This window comes from Macaca fascicularis, chromosome 10 (assembly GCF_037993035.2).
Source record: "Macaca fascicularis isolate 582-1 chromosome 10, T2T-MFA8v1.1".
Classification (NCBI taxonomy): domain Eukaryota; kingdom Metazoa; phylum Chordata; class Mammalia; order Primates; family Cercopithecidae; genus Macaca; species Macaca fascicularis.
This window is the reverse complement of record NC_088384.1, coordinates 92,191,508-92,206,748: the sequence shown is the minus strand read 5'-3', so window position 1 is coordinate 92,206,748 and position 15,241 is coordinate 92,191,508. Positions and strand designations below refer to the sequence as shown.

Sequence of the window (15,241 nt, the reverse complement as noted above, 5' to 3'; positions counted from 1 at the left end):
GCAAGCTCCGCCTCCCGGGTTCACGCCATTCTCCCGCCTCAGCCTCCCAAGTAGCTGGGACTACAGGCGCCCGCCACCGTGCCCGGCTAATTTTTTGTATTTTTAGTAGAGACGGGGTTTCACCATGTTAGCCAGGATAGTCTCGATCTTCTCACCTCGTGATCCACCCGCCTCGGCCTCCCAAAGTGCTGGGATTACAGGCTTGAGCCACCGCGCCCGGCCATAACCTATTTCTTAGGATAAGGATTAAATGATTTTAAGTGACACAGAAATGAATCACTTATAACCATGCCTGGCTTAGAGTAAGGGCTTGATAAATGGGCATCTGTTTTAATGGTTATTAGCGCTTAGTGATAATGTTACCGACAGTTTCTAGCTATGATCAGTTGAAGGCCAGAACAGCAATGTCAGGGGCGGACTCAAACTGAGGAGGGCTACTTGGAGTGATGAAGCAAGGACTAGCTTGGTCTGAGAGAGAGGGCTCCTGGGCTCAAGTTCACCTCTATCAGGCTCACCGTGTGACCAGTGCAGAGGGTACAGAGGAGGAGGGTGGGCAGGGAGAGTGGTATTGAAGAATGGGCTGAAATGGGCTTGCCCTGGATGGAGGGCAGAGATAAATCTAGCATTGTTCCTCGCCTGCTTAAAATTCATCAGTGACTCCTGGTCTTCTGAATCAAAGCCAGCCCTAATCTCATCACAGGATTCAAGGGCACCCTGGACTGACATGAAGACACCCTACCCTGCCCACCCTTCCCTTCCCTTCCCTGCCCACCTTTCCCTCCCCTTCCCTCCCCTCCCCTCTCCTCCCTTCCCCTTCCCTCCCCTTCCCTCCCCTTCCCTTCCTTCTTTCTTGCTTTCTTTCAAGATGGAGTCTCGCTCTGTCACCCAGGCTGGAGTGCAGTGGCTCAGTCTCGACTCTGCAACCCTCCCAGGTTCAAGCGATTCTCCCACCTCAGCCTCCCAAGTAGCTGGGATTACAAGCATGCACCACCATGCCTGGCTAATTTTTGTATTTTTAGTGGGGATAGGGTTTCACATCTTGGCCAGGCTGTTCTCCAACTACTGACCTCCAGCGATCTGCCCACCTCAGCCTCCCAAAGTGCTGGGATTACAGGCATAAGCCACCACACCCGGCCACACCTTGTCCTTTCTTTTGGCCATCTTTCTGATCCTTCCTGGTCCAGTCAGTTGTCAGACTCCAGGGCAATCACCCTGCTCTCCCCAGGGCTGGTCAGAGCCCCTTCAGGCATTGCAGCCCCTGAGCCCACCTCCCTTCAGTACTAATCACAACATATTGTCAGGGCTTGGTTCTTCATCTGAGTCTCCCTCTTGACTACTGAGAATGAGAGAGGTCTTGGCACATTGGTATCAGTATCTCACCATCCCCATGATAGCTCAATTATAGAAGTGCTTGGTTAAGGTTTGCTTAATGAATCAGGGGCTGGAGGAGATAGCATAAAAACTTATTTCAACTCTCTAAAACTTTAATTCAATTGCCCTGGGTAAGTCATTTAATCTTTCCAGCCCTCTGTTTCCTTATCTGTTAAATGGGGATCATTATTCTTGCCTTGCCTCCTCCTCACAGCTGCTGTGAGGATCAAACAAATGTACTTTATAAGATGTTCTTACATCAAAAAAAAATTTTTAAGTAAAATGAATAAATACATGTTACATTCATTAACGCATTCATTCAACAAATATCTATTAAGCACCTACATGTGCAGGGCATGCTCTAATATAATCCCAGGTATTCTTTTTTTTAAAAAATTGAGATATAATTCATATGCCAGCCGGGCGCGGTGGCTCAAGCCTGTAATCCCAGCACTTTGGGAGGCCGAGACGGGCGGATCACGAGGTCAGGAGATCAAGACCATCCGGGCTAACACGGTGAAACCCCGTCTCTACTAAAAAATACAAAAAATTAGCCGGGCGTGGTGGCGGGCGCCTGTAGTCCCAGCTACTCGGGAGGCTGAGGCAGGAAAATGGCGTAAACCCGGGAGGCGGAGCTTGCAGTGAGCTGAGATCCGGCCACTGTACTCCAGCCTGGGTGACAGAGCGAGACTCCGTCTCAAAAAAAAAAAAAAAAAAAAAAAAAAAAATTCATATGCCATAAAATGTACCACTTTACAGCATACAATTCACTCCTCTTGAGTATATTTACGTATGGAGTTGTGCAGTCATCATCAGTAATTCCAGAATCCCAGTTGTTCTGGCAAGTGCTGAGCTATAACCTCCAATGCTCCTTAAGAACCTGGGTCTCTGGTTCTGGTTTGGCCTAAGTGCTACTTTTCTGATAAAGCTCAGGGTGCCCCTTGGAAGAATTTCTCTGGGATAGAAGTAGAGCAAAAGATAGGCACTCAGTACACTCTGTGTTTTGTTTGTTTGTTTGTTTTTGAGATGGAGTCTTGCTCTTGTAGTCCAGGCTGGAGTGCAGTGGCTCGATCTTGGCTCACTGCAACCTCCACCTCCTAGGTCCCAGTTCAAGCAATTCTCCTGCCTCCGCCTCTGAAGTAGCTGGGATTATAGGCACGCGCCATCTGTGTTTCATTTAATGAAACAAAGCAGTAGATTTTCCTGGGGAAAGGCCCATCATATTAGCCGAGTCCAAGTCTTTTCCTAGCCTTGCCTCTCTAAGCTGTCCTGAATGTAGCCATTGTGCTGACACTTGCCTCAGTTTCCCTATCTACTCCCTGAGCAGCAAGCAGGCTGAAACCCATTCCTCCAACATCCCACAGAGGGATGCCCCCTAACAAATGACTAATCTTGTCCATCTTGTCAGAAGGAAAAGACTAGCCTGTTATGTTAGCTGAGATTGGCAAGAGTCGTAGGTTGGGGCTGGATTTGGGGGACTCTCAGATACAGAACTGGTGAGTGAGGCTTTACTCTGGAGGCCTTAGGAAGCCTGGAAAGGTCCGAACAGGCATTGCAGCCCCTGAGCCCACCTCCCTTCAGTACTAATCACAACATATTGTCAGGGCTTGGTTCTTCATCTGAGTCTCCCTCTTGACTACTGAGAATGAGAGAGGTCTTGGCACATCGATATCAGTATCTCATCATCCTCAGGGATAGCTCAATTATAGAAGTGCTTGGTTAAGGTTTGCTTAACCAAGGGACATGACCCCTCCCCCACACTGGGCTGAACCAGAAAGGGAGTCCTGGATGGAGGTGGAGAGGGACTAAGAGGCCAGCCAGAGGCTGTCCCAGTAGCTGTCAGCACTGGGCACTGAGAAGAAAGGTCAGGATTCCTGGACACTGGCTTCTATCTTCTAGCCCTGCTCTGCCACTATCTTTTGTGCAAACTTGGAGAAGTCACTTACCTTCTCTGAGCCTCAGTTAACCCACCCACAAAATGGGGATAATTATACCCTTCCTGCCTTATTTCGCAGGATTACAAGGAAAATCAGATGAGATGAAAAATTGAAAAGCCCTAAAAAACAAACAAACAAACAAAGAAGCCTTTTGTAGAAAAAAATATAAAGGACTTTGATTCTAATTCTAGTGTGAGCCAGGTGATAAGGGCCATGGGGTTGAAGGACCCTAATGAAAGAATTCTTCTGTCCTTCTCTGCGTCTTTTCCCCTTACAGAAATGCTAGAATTCCTTCAAGAAGGATTGAAGAAATCCAGGGACTCCAGAGACCATAAGAGTCACAGAAGAAATAATGGACATCTGGACCTTATGTGGGCAACATTCCTGAGGCCTGGGTCCCCCAGAGACACCCCTCTAGCTCTCAGGCAGGCCAGGAGGAATGATCTGTTACCATGTAGAGGAGAGGATAGAGAGCAGCCAGGGTAGCCAGAGTCAGCATTTCAGAGCCACTGCCACAGGAGGAAGAATTGATGGGCAAGAGCAGGGGAGGGAAGGGGCAGTTTTCCATGTTGAGTCTCTAGGTTTACGTCCTTCCTTCAGGAGACAATGGCACAGTCATTCACATTTCATGTGACAACTGCATTTGCATCATTTTCCTCCTCTGAACCTCAACTTCCTTATCTGCAAAATGGGATGATAAAACCCCTGACTCACTGTGAGTCCAGCTCAGGAAAAATAACTGCTATTCTACCCTTTGAAACCAAGAGAGCTCCTAGCACTACATCATACTCTTCCCCCAATTTCCCACCTGTGTTGTTTGGAGAAAAATCCAAAGGCACTTTAGGAACAGAGCCCAGGCCTCTGGGGGGCATTATCCACCTTCTGACAAATGGATGAGATTAGCTAAGGGAGGGCACAGGAGAAAGGAGCCCCTCCATGGGTGAGAGGCACATGCTTCAGCCTGTTATCCAGGGAGGACATGGAGAACCCTCCTGAATGGCTAGTCCAGCCATTCTGGTGCCTGGAGCACTGTGCTGTCTGGAGAAAGTGCTGATCCCTGGGGAATGGACCATTCTTCCCTCCATTCACTACCAGGAAGAAGGGAATGAAGCACTGACAGCTGTTGGTGCCCAGGTACCTTGTCTACCCTCCAGATAGGGCCTGTCCACCTCACATCAGGAGGAAAGGAAGGAACTGAGCACCTGTGTTGAGCTCTCCTGGAGAAGATCAAACCTCTTCACATCTATGAAGAGAACAGTCTGGAAGAAGGAGGCACCTTCTGTGGGGCCTGAAAGCACAGCTGGCCACAACACCCCCCATCCTCACCCCCACCTCAGCTCTTTCATTCTCCCCAAGCTTCACTACCCCTGCTTCTCTCTTCCAACCCTTCCTGGAGATCCCTCCCTGAACTGAATGTCCAAATCCTAGTTCCCTTCAACTTAGATCAAATGTCCCCTTCTCCCCCTTTCCCTCACCTCTCTCCTCTGAACTTCAGTTGCATTTTTCCTGTCCCTCTCAGTGGCAATTTGCATGCTGACTGTGTCACAATCACATCTGCACACATGTATTCCCCCTCTAGGGGACACAGCTGACTGCAGTGGGTTCTAGTACAGGCTCTGGAGCTAGGCAGACCTGAACTCAAATACCAGCTTTGCAGTTTCTTAGTTACTTACTCCCTCTGAGCCTCAGTTTCCCCTGGAAAATGGGGACAATAACAGAACCCACTCTCTGGAGTTGTTGTTGCAATTATTATTATTATTATATTTTTGAGACAGTTTTGTTCTGTCGCCCAGGCTGGAATGCAGTCATACGATCGCAGCTCACTGCAACCTCCACCTCCTGAGTTCAAGTGATTCTCCTGTCTCAGCCTCCCAAATGGCTGGGATTACAGGTGTGCACCACCACGCCTGGCTAATTTTTGTATTTTTAGTAGAGATGGGGTTTCACCATGTTGGTCAGGCTGGTCTCGAACTCCCGACCTCAATTGATCCACCTGCTTCAGCCTCCCAAAGTGCTGGGATTACAGGTGTGAGCCACTGCACCTGGCCTGCTGTTGCAATTAAATGACATAATGCACATAAAGAGTTCAGCATGGAGCCTGGCACAATGTCAGTAATGTGACTTATTGTGATGGTGACCGTTCAGGCAGATTCATGGATGATTTTTCTTGATATCTCCTGAAACACCTAACACAGAGCCATATGCTGTCTGGATGGATTTGTATGGAGGTAGACATGTGCACTGCATAGGGAAGCCCTTTTCAACAGGCAGAGCAGTGCAACCTGGGCCTGGGCTGCCTCTGTAGGTCATGAGCTCCGTGCATACAAGCAAAAGCAAGATGGCTACTTGGCCTACCAAACAGAGGCTGGAGATGCAGTGGTCAGAGCATGGTCTCTGAAGCCAGACACCTTGGGCTTGAAACCCAGCTCCCTTACTTACTCAAAGTGTGGCCTTAATTTAATAGGTCCTCAGTTTCCTCATCGATAATATGGGGAAATAATAGGAATAATAGGACCTACCCAAAGACTGTCATGAGAGTTAAATGAAAGAATACACATAAAGTAACAGAACATGCCTGGCACAGAGAGAGTAATTCAATGCACATTCGCTATTGTTATTATTGTTGGCATTTGCATTACTATAACTGAAGAGGGGAGTTACAGCCCCTTGCAGGCCTATGAGCTGTTACAACCTAGGGTTCCACTAATATCCTAGCATGTTCTCGTGGTCTGCCAACAGTCTTCTACTCCCCCTATGTCTGGTGCTAGCTGTGCCCCTACATTAGCTACATGGGTAGGCACCTGACCCACACCTGGCCACTCAGAATATTCCTATCCTCCCAGCAACAGTGACTGAACCACTCAGAGTCCTTCCCTTGGATTGACATACAGATTCTAGAAGAAAAAGAGTCTCCCTTTTCTGTTTGGATTGCTAAGCTGGGGCAGAGGACAGCTTAAAGGTGACAAACAGTGATGGCAGAGAGAGTGTCAACCTGATTCCTCATTCTTCAGACCCATGAACTGCCCCAGGATCCATTAAAGTCATTTTTTGGTTTAAAGCCACTTTGAGTTGAGTTTTTGTCACTGGTTTCTGGAAAAAAGCCATGCCCAATTGTATAGACCCTAACTAAGATAAGGTCAGTGCTGGCCATGGGCAGGGCCAAGCAGAAGCCAGTATTATAACGACTCTTGTGTACGTGGCACCACCCCTATCATCTGGGTTGCAGTTGGGCAGTTTTCAAAGCCTGTTCTCAAGAATACCCTGACCCAGTGTCTTTAGACCCTGCTTCCTAGAGCCCTGGGAATTTGCAGAGGTATCTCCAAAAGCACCCAGGAAACTAAGAGCCATGAGGAGGGCAAAATTCTGGGGAAACTGCCCCAGAACCAGACAAGTTCTGCTATAAATGCTTACAGTATTGGGTTTCTGCTGTCCAAAAAGATTTGAAAAACTCCATTCTAATTGACACTTAGAAAAGCATTGAGAAGTAGCTAGGGCTGATGTGTTCATCTGAGTTCTATGGAAGGAGAAACGAGGGCTCAGAAAGGGGAAGTCATGAGACCATTACTGTAGAGCAAGAATTTGAATGTGGGGCTCTAGACACACAGGCCAAATAGCTCCGACTGCACCCAGCTGCCTGTGAAAGTCTTATTATCTCTCACATTTCCTGTCTCCTTCAGTAAACTGATGGTGGTTAATACCTAGAGTCTCATCTTTCTTGGCTCTGACTCCTACAGAATTGTCTGCCTCTGAGCTTCGCTCCTTGAAAGGCTTCAGGAAGCTTGAGGAATGTGTGGAATAAATGCATGAGCTGATCTCAACCTCCCCTTAACGGCCCCACCTTCCCTATGCGCACATACCTTGAGCTCCGCATCTCCCCACAAGTTTGCCCAAATGTCAGGGAAAGGCTGGGTAGGCTCCCTCCCGGGAACTCCTAATCCACCTCCTCTGTCCTGGCTGTGCTGTGGCTGCGGACAGAGGATTCCTTGTTCCCGGTGCTTCCTGCCCAGAGATCTCCATGGGGCCCCTGTAGGAAGGAGCCAAATCGCTCCTTTTAACTGAGCTAAAGCCACCCCCTATCCCCACCACCCCCAGGAGCAACATGCTCCCAGCTCTGCCCACCATTCATTCTACCTGTCCCAGCCTGGCTTGGCCACACTTCATTCCCCATAGTTCCTGCTCCCTACAGGTGCACACACATGTGTACACACACACACACACACACACACACAAATGGAAAATTTCCCTAGGGGTACAAAGATACTTCACATCGAACCAAAATTAAAAACCAGAGGACTCCAGAATGGCAACATCACAGCCCTGGCAGTTGTGCCTTACTAGTAACATCACAGTGACATTTGCATGTTACTTCGAAATTTCCCAATCAATGTAACTCCATTGGCTGAGTTCCCTCTCTACTCCCTCGCCCTGCCAGAGTCACAGCACCTCCAAGCTGGGAAGAAGCTTTGACACGCCCCAGGTCAGTGGTTTCCAAAGTGTCTTTCATAAAGCCAAGAAAAGGTCAGTTGCATTGTCTGGGGGCTTCTGGGGTTGAGGAATTGGCCAGCCCCATGCCAACTCCAACACACACTGCAACCCCTTTAGTTGTTTTGTACATTGAGATTCTTTGGGGTGCAATGGAAAAGGAGAGTTCCCTCTGTTTGAAAACAAATCATTTAGTCTGACCCTACTTTCCCCTATCCCCTGACCCAACAATGTTGACGCAACCCTGAGGCCAATAGAAAGGAAGGTCATATAGTAGTCAACGGGCAGGGCCAGGATGAAAACACTCTCTTCTGAATCTAGTCTATGACCTAGGAGTGGTGAAGCAAAGGCAGGCAAGGGCCGTGGGGCCAGCTTCCAGGCCCAGCACCGTCCTTCACCAGCCGTGGTGGCATGGATGAGCAATAGAGGCAAAGCCTGTTGTTGAATACAGAGCTTGATGAATATGCATTTCAGCTCCTACCCCAAAACAAGCCAAAACCAGGGAGGGCCCCCAGTACTGCCCCTGTTTTCAATGCCACCCGAAACAAAGCCTCACACTTCCCCAGCAGTCAAATATGTCAAAATTGAGAGCCCAAGGGCCTAGAAGACCTCTTTGTCCAACCTCAGCAGGAGAATAATAAGGCTGTGCCTCTAGAACACTCACCCCTCCTCTGTCCACACCAGCTCCCCAGGGGCAAGAACTTCTGTCAGTCAGGCACCTAGAGAGAGGAAACAGCGTTAGCTCCTCAGAACAGGAGTTCATGAGCCCAGCATGTGCTGGAAATTGAGAGGCTGGCATTTGACTGTCTGAGGCACCTTAGGGAAGTTGCTGAACCTGTTAAACAAAAAGGCCTTGTGACAAGGCGGAAAGCAAAATAGAAAGTAACAAATATGCACCTGAAGCGGTGGCAGGGGCCAGGCAGTGAAGGACTTTGGAGGCCAAGGTGAAGATTCGCTCTTTATTGTAAGAGCAAAGAGAAACCACTGGCTTGCAGGGTAGAGGCTGGATGGAAGAGGGGCAGGGGAAGCTGTAGGAACACCAGTTAGGAGGTTGTTGTGATTATCCAGGGGAGATATAACAAGGGCCTAGGCTAGGGTGGTTGCAGAAGAGATAGAAAGAGGTGGACGGACTCAAGAGGTATTTAAGACGTGGTATCCCCAGAACTTGCTGGTGGACTAGACGTATGGGGAGGAAGGAAAGTGGGGGCCCCAATCTCCACGTTCCTCCTCAGGTGCCATGGTTATACCCCCTGCTGTCCACTTGGCCTTTCCTTGCCTTTGTCTCCCCGTCTGTGAAATAAATATGGTTGGAATCAGTGATCCCTCGGGGTCTTTCCTTTTCTTTTTTTTTTTTTTTTTTTTTGAGACGGAGTCTCGCTCTGTCACCCAGGCTGGAGTGCAATGGCGCGATCTTGGCTCACTGCAACCTCCGTACACCAGGTTCAAACAACTCTCCTGTCTCAGCCTTCCAAGTAGCTGGGATTACAGGCATGCGCCACCATGCCCGGCTAATTTTTTGTATTTTTAGTAGAGACAAGGTTTCACCATGTTGGTCAAGCTGGTTTCAAACTCCTGACCTCAAGTGATCCACCCACCTTGGCCTCCCAAAGTGCTAGGATTACAGGCGTGAGCCACCATGCCCGGCCTCCCTCGGGGTCTTTTTAGCATTCACACCCTGTTCTGGTGTAATTCACTCAGAGTATGTAAGTACATTTTCAGTCCTCTTTGAGCTCCAACCACAGGTCAGGCTTAGTATGCAATGGAGCAGGAGACTTGGAGGGAGAACCTACAGGCACTCTGGACTCACACACTCAGGTCAGTCTCCAGGTGGGATGAGGTGTTCCTACTTCATGTAGAATACGAAAATCAGGTGAACAGGAAGAACGTACAGTGGTTTATGAGCTTAGGCTCTGGAGTCACTCAGACCTGGTTTGAATTCTGGTTCTAACACTTAACTAGCTATGTGGCCCAGGGCAAGTCATTTTACTTCCTCATTTGGAAAATAGGAGTAATAGTGTCTGCTTCCAGGGCTAATAGGGGGGACTAAATGAGATGACACCTGTGAACAGCTCAGCAAGGTACCTTATCACAACTGTCCAAGAGGTAGCAGCGCCATTCAAAGATGGGGAAACCGAGACCTAGAAGGATGAAATGACTCACTGAAGACGAGGCAGTGAATAAGTGGCAGAGCTGAGACCCCTACACTGGTGGCTGGGGTCTGGAACTCAGCTAAACCACTAGGTTGTACATATACCATTCCTGTTCCTGCTTTTCAGACGAGGAAGTTGAGGTCAAAAAAGAACAAGTGACTTGCCCAAGGTCACAGAGAGAATCAGAGATAGAAGAAGGATTTGAACTCAGGCCTCCTTGATGTAAAAGCTCATGGTCTTTCTGAGGATACCCAGAAAGTAGGTATGTGTGGATAGGCTTCAAATTTCAGGGCCCTTTAAACCTGGAATAGGGACAAATGCAAATTGAGGCCAATGGGGTGTGTGTGTGTGTGTGTGTGTAACGCAAACTGAGGCCAATAGGATGTGAGAGTGTGTGTGTGTAACAAATGCAAACTGGGGCCAATGGGTGTGAGTGTGTGTGTGTGCATGCGTGTGCAGCTACCTTGAGAGGAAACCAGGAGGAGCTGATGAAACAAAAGCCTCTTTCTCAGAAGCCCTCTCTGGGGACTGGGCAGGAGAGAAGGGCGCTGACAAGCAGGGCGGTCCATCCTGCTGGGGCTGAGCTGAAGGTTGGATCTAAGCAAACAGAATCAGTTCCAGCTTGGCCACCAACTTGCTATGTGATCAGCAGTTCTCTCTCTCTCTCTCTCTCTCTCTCTCTCTCTCTCTCTCTCTCTCTCTCTCTCTCTCACTCTGTCTTTCTCATCTCTGTTTCTTCGACTTCAGAATGAGACTGTTGTACTAAACAATGTTAAGATCCTTTCCAGTTACAGAAGACTAATAATAACCATTCCTTACAAGCTCTGGATTTCTGGTCAGGCGCTGCTCCTACAACCTCGAATGGTGGCATCAGCTGACACCAATACCACCATGACAGGGGCAGGATGTCCTGCATTCAGGTTCCGGCTGTGTAGCCAGGTCACTTTCCCTTCACAGGCCTCAGTTTCCTCATCTGTAAAATGGGAATTTATCTTTGCCTGATCACTTGCAGAAAGGAATATCCAAGGAGCTACCCGAAAACCAAGCAATCTCTTGAGGTATCATACAAAGGTATGAGATGAGGTATCATACAAATCCCCATCCCAACTCCCACCCTCAAGCTATTTTAACTTCTTCCCCTCTGGCCAGTGTCCCTTGAGACACATGGAATAACTGAATATGAGCTGCTGGATGCAACAGTACTGTCGTGGCAACAGCCCCCACACTAACAGTAGTAGCAACCACCAAACAGCAAATATTTGATTGCTTGGGCATGCCAGGCACTGTGCTAAATACTCACTCAGATTATTTCTCAGGCCATCCCCTCAACCACCATTAGTCTCAGTTTGCAGATGAAAGGCTCAGGTTCAGCAAAGAGAAGTGCCCAAGGTCACACACACAGCAAGTGAAGGGCATGGACAGGATGAGGACCCAGACCAAGGTTTTTCATTTGCCATCAGAAGCCCTGATCTCATCCTCAAGGCTATGGGGCTGTCCAAGGTAACATTCCACCAAGGGGCAAGGCCCGGGCTGGGGTGAGGTGGGGAATATCCATCCTTCATTGACCTCCCAACCTTCCCCAAATAACTAGTCTTTATGTAGTCTTCTATTATTAATCGAACGTGTCCAGCTCAACTCCGTCTACAATGGTGTTGTCAAATAGAAATATAATGCAAGCCATGTATGTAATTTAAAAGTTTATAGTAGCTACATTTTATTTTATTTTATTTTATTTTTTGAGTCAGAGTCTCGCTGTGTCACCCAGGCTGGAGTGCAGACGCACGATCTTGGCTCACTGCAGCCTCCGCCTCCCGCATTCAAGCAATTCTCATGCCTCAGCTTCCCAAATAGCTGGGGTTACAAGCACGCACCTCCATGCTTGGCTAATTTTTGTAATTTCAGTAGAGACAGGGTTTTTCCATGTTGCCCACGCTGGTCTCGAACTCCTGGTCTCAAGCAATCCACCTGCCTCGGCCTCCCAAAGTGCTAGGTTTACAGGTGTGAGCCATCGTGCCTGGCCTTAGTAGCTACATTTTAAAAAGTGCAAAGGAATGAGGGAAATTAATTTTCATAATATATTCATTTAACCCAATATATCTATCTCAACATGTAATCAATGTAAAAAATACTATAGGCCTGGCTCGGTGGTTCAAGCCTGTAATCCCCACACTTTGGGAGGCTGAGGCAGAAGGATCTCTTGAGACCAGGAGTTCAAGACCAGCCTGGCCAACATAGCAAGACCTTGTCTCTACAAAAAATAAAAAAATTTAGTTGGGTGAGGTGACACATGCCTATAGTCCCAGCTACTAGCTGAAGTGGGAGGATCCCTTAAGTCCAGGAGTTCAGGGATTGCAGTGAGCTACGATCGTGCCACTCACTTCAGCCTGTGCAACAGAGTGAGAATCTGTCTCTAAAAAAAAATTAAAACTAAAATGAAAAAGACTACAGAGATATTTTACTTTTTAATACATCCTCTTCTAAATCCAATGTGTATTTTATACTTACAATACATCTTGATTCAGGTGCTAAATATTCATAAGATATTTAGATTCTCCTTGCCTTTACAATTTTTTTTTTTTTTGAGACGGAGTCTCGCTCTGTCACCCAGGCTGGAGTGCAGTGGCTGGATCTCAGCTCACTGCATGCTCCGCCTCCCGGGTTTACGCCATTCGCCTGCCTCAGCCTCCCGAGTAGCTGGGTCTACAGGCGCCCGCCACCTCGCCTGGCTAGTTTTTTGTATTTTTTAGTAGAGACCGGGTTTCACTGTGTTAGCCAGGATGGTCTCGATCTCCTGACCTCGTGATCCGCCCGTCTCGGCCTCCCAAAGGGCTGGGATTACAGGCTTAAGCCTTTACAATTTATTTTATTTTATTTTATTTTTTTATTTTTTTTGAGATGGAGTCTCACTCTGTCACCCAGGCTAGAGTGTAGTGGTACCATCTCAGCTCACTGCAATCTTCGCCTCCCGGGTTCCAGCGATTCTCCTGCCTCAGCCTCCTGAGTAGCTGGAATTACAGGTGTGCACCACCACACCCGGCTAATTTTTGTATTTTTAGTAGAGATGAGGTTTCACCATGTTGGCCAGGCTGGTCTCGAACTCCTGACCTCAAGTGATCTGCCCACCTTGGCCTCCCAAAGGGCTGGGATTACAGGCGTGAGCGACCGCGCCCAGCCACCTTTATGATTTAAAAAAAAAAAAAAAGGCGTCAGGTGCAGTGGCTCATACCTGTAATCCCAGCACTTTGGGAGGCCAAGGTGGGTGGATCACGAGGTCAGGAGATCGAGACCATCCTGGCTAATATGGTGAAACTTCATCTCTACTAAAAATAAAAAAAAATTAGCCGGGCGTGGTGACGGGCGCCTGTAGTCCCAGCTACTCAGGAGGCTGAGGCAGGAGAATGGCATGAACCCATGAGGTGGAGCTTGCAGTAAGCTGAGATCGTGCCACTGCACTCCAGCCTAGGCAACTGAGCAAGACTCCGTCTCGGGGGGGAAAGAAAAAAAGGTATATTCACAAATCTAAGTTTCCAAACACGTATAGTTTGTCAATAAATAAATGGAGCATTCTTTTAAAATGTTAAATTAGCTAAAATCAAATAAAATTAAATATTAAATGAAATTTAAAATTCGGCTAGGCGTGGTGGCTCATGCCTGTAATCCTTTGGGATTACTTTGCCCTAGCTCAGGAGTTTGAGACTAGCCCAGAAAACATGGTGGAACCCCGTCTCTACTAAAAATACAAAAAATTAGCCAGGCATGGTGGGGCATGCCTGTAGTCCCAACTACTCTGGAGGCTGAGGCAGGAGAATCACTTCAGCCTGGGAGGTGGACGTTGCAATGAGCCAAGATTGTGCCACTGCACTCCAGCCTGGGCGATAGAGTTCAAAAAGTTCAGTTCCTCGGTGGTCCTAGCCACATTGTACATGTCCACTAGCCACATGTGACTAAGGCTGCTGTATGGGGCAGCTGCAGCTCTGCAGTCAAGTCCTTGAGGGCCTGGGCTGATGGCCTCCTTGGCCCTAGCCCAGAGCTAAGCCTCGGAGGTAAAGCTGACTTACCTCTGTGAGCTTACCTCTGAATAGAATGGCATCTACTCATTTAACAAAACCTTACTGAACCTAATATTAATATTTACCTCTGGTGCCTACACAGTGATGGTGACAATGGGATCTGAGTACCCAGTATCCTTCACTGACTCCTCAAACCCCCCCAAATAGGAACTCCTGTAGTGTTCAGAGGATGAGGCTGTGGCTCACAGAGGTAAGTCACCTGCGCAAAGTCACCCAGCTTTGACTAGGCCCGCTGACTCGGAAACCTGAGCTCTGTCCCTAAACTTTGGCAGGGGCCTACCCTGAGGCTCAGTCTACTAGAAGAAGGAATAAGCCTTTGCCACTATTCTCAGGGTGCCCATACCTCCCAGTCTGTTGGCAGAGAATGGCCCAGAATAAGAAACTCAGTGAAGAGGACAAAAGGGAAGGAGGGCAGGACAATGGCATAGCATGGGCTGCACAGGCAGTGGTCCTGTGTGTAGGGCTTAGGCCACTATGACACCATCCTTAGCTCCCCCACCCACACCCAGCAGGAGGCAAAGCCAGCAAGGTCCACTGGCTGCCTGGCCTCTGGGCAGGTCTCCAGGGCTAGACACCCTGCCCTCCCCCACACCTCCCCTAAGAGCACTCACCCAGAGGCCCTTGGACTAAGGCCAGAGCCAGTGCTCACCTCCCAGGGACACCTTAGCTGGAGGCAGGGGAAAGGGCCAGATGGCAGCCTGCCCCCTGGGGAAGAGGGGAGGAGAGGGCCCTGGAAGCAGGGCCTCACTCTTCTACGCTACCTTCCCGCAGTCTCTCTCTCACTCTCAATGGCGGCACCATGAGTCATCACTCCCCCAAATTCTTCTTGGCAAAACAAAGCTTGAAGCTCCTGCTCCATCCGGGGTGCCGACCCTATGCCCCTTCTGCAGGGAGATTCTAGGGAAAAGGTGGCAGGTACCAGCCAGAAAAACCTGGGTGACTCCACCCCTCCCCTAGGGTGCAGTCCCACTCCCACCAGCCCAGCAGAGTGAAACTCTCACCAGCTATTAGGTTTAACAATTAACTCTGACTGGTTTTCATTTAGGCAGGAGGTAGTTCCAACAAGAACCATCTGGGGCTAGGGCATTTGCAAGGGGATAGAAGCTGAGAAGAGGGAGTGACTCATGTAAAGGGAGAGAGAAGTGGCCAGTGGCCCCCTCCCCTCCTCCTTCCCATCCTTCCCTGGCAATGTGGGATAGCCCTCGGTGCCAAGGAGTGATGGCATAAGTTC

The 15,241-nt window shown here is 48.8% G+C and overlaps 1 protein-coding gene across 23 annotated transcripts in view; it reads right to left on the bottom strand.

The window, feature by feature from the left end:
* The window catches only part of EPB41L1 (erythrocyte membrane protein band 4.1 like 1), a 140,323-nt gene that overhangs the window by 112,077 nt on the left and 13,005 nt on the right, over positions 1-15,241 (bottom strand). For all 23 annotated transcript variants that reach the window (XM_074005209.1, XM_074005223.1, XM_074005211.1 and 20 more), the window contains exon 2: positions 8,455-8,509. The gene's annotated coding sequence lies outside the window, so the exon portion shown is untranslated. The remainder of the gene's footprint in view (positions 1-8,454; positions 8,510-15,241) is intronic.